Source organism: Propithecus coquereli, unplaced genomic scaffold, assembly GCF_000956105.1.
Source record: "Propithecus coquereli isolate 6110/MARCELLA unplaced genomic scaffold, Pcoq_1.0 Scaffold235, whole genome shotgun sequence".
Taxonomy (NCBI): domain Eukaryota; kingdom Metazoa; phylum Chordata; class Mammalia; order Primates; family Indriidae; genus Propithecus; species Propithecus coquereli.
This window is the reverse complement of record NW_012147897.1, coordinates 361945-363771: the sequence shown is the minus strand read 5'-3', so window position 1 is coordinate 363771 and position 1827 is coordinate 361945.

Genomic DNA, 1827 nt, shown 5'->3' with positions numbered 1-1827 from the left:
CCAGAATTCACTGAATATTTTCTTTTTGTTTCCACTCTGAGTTACCAATGGAATCACTGAATCTTATAAAAACATTTTTACCAACCTTATCTACACCATTACCATCTCTATTTTGAATCACTGCAATATCCTCCTAACTGGTCATCTTGTATTAATCTTCTTCAACTCACAAATTTCAATTGATTCCCACGATGGCAGCTGACGTAATCTTACTAAATTTTAATTCAGATATTGTCATAACCTTGCACGAAACCATCCAATCATTTTCCATGCCATGCAATGAAAACCCAGTGTCCTCAGTATGACACAGAGGACTCCTCACATCCTCCCCTCTCCTTGCTGGCTTCCTGCAGCTAACCCACCACAGTTCCCTCCAGCCTCCTCACCCATCGCAAGACTCCACTCTCAGACTCACATTGCAGTGCCTACCCGATACAGACCATTTGAATTCAGGCGTATTTAACTTCAGATTTACATTTAAACTGGCTCCTGGATATGGGCCTTAAGATATTGATGCTCACCTTAAATTAACATGTCCAAACTGAGCTTCAAATCTACTCCCACAAATCTGCTCTTTTTCTAGTATTCCCCATCTCATTGATGACAATTCTATTCTTTTAGTCGATTTGGTTAAAGATATTGAAATCTTCCTCTACGCCTTTTTCTCTTCCATACTACATCCAAACAATCAGCAAATCTTATTCACTTTCTTATTAAAATAGCCAGAACAAGTACTTCTTGCTGCCTTCTCTAGTAACTTTCTGACACAATCCACTAATTTTCTTTGAGATATTTGGAGGAACAATGTGATAGATTGTATTATTAGTTCCAAATATTATCAAACCTTTATAACAGAGCCATCTACATCAGGCCTCTCAATGTATATTATTTTTCCATATTAGTGACATCACTCTACATCATGTAACTTTCTTTGGGCAATGAAATGTAAATAAAATTGATGCATCATTTTTGAACAATGAAGTAAAACTCATCATATACTTTCATAGTCTCTCTTTTCCCAGTGATACAATAATAGCAGTAGTTCACATAGCAGCCTAGGTCCCAGATCAAAGCTGAAACATGAATGAGAAATGTACCTTTGTTATTGTAAGGTTCCCCAAGATTTAGGGAATTTATTTTAGTCAATATTGATTGATGTAGATTATAAATGGTCCCCTGCCTCAATCATTGTCCTCTTAGGACAATTACTAAAATAACAGCCAGCCTTCTCTTCTTTAAATATAGTTCAGACCATAGCATTCCTCTACTAATAAACCAACCAGAATTTGCATTTTATTTATTTAAAGTGAAAGCCTATTTCTTACAATTGCTACAAGGGCACATACCCTCTGCACCCCTGTTGTCCCTCAAAATTCATCTGCCGCAAATGAATTCCCCTTGCTTATTCCTTTCAAGTTACCTAAGCCTTGTCACAGTTACTCAAACATCCATGTCATGTTCAACTTCAGTGTCTTTGCATTTTCTGTTTTCATTATGTTCAAAACCTTCCCCTAGATATCTATTCCCCTTGCTTATTCCTTTCAAGTTACCTAAGCCTTGTCACAGTTACTCAAACATGCATGTCATGTTCAACTTCAGTGTCTTTGTATTTTCTGTTTTCATTATGTTCAAAACCTTCCCCCAGATATCTATGAGGCATGAGGCTCATACCCTACCTTGAAACACGTTATTGCAACTCCCCTGCTCTCTAATCCCTGTGTCTCCTCCACAGATTTATATACAAAATATCTGTACACAAACATATACATGTGCATACATAAATATGTATACACAAATATCAATATCCATATCCACATATACATATGG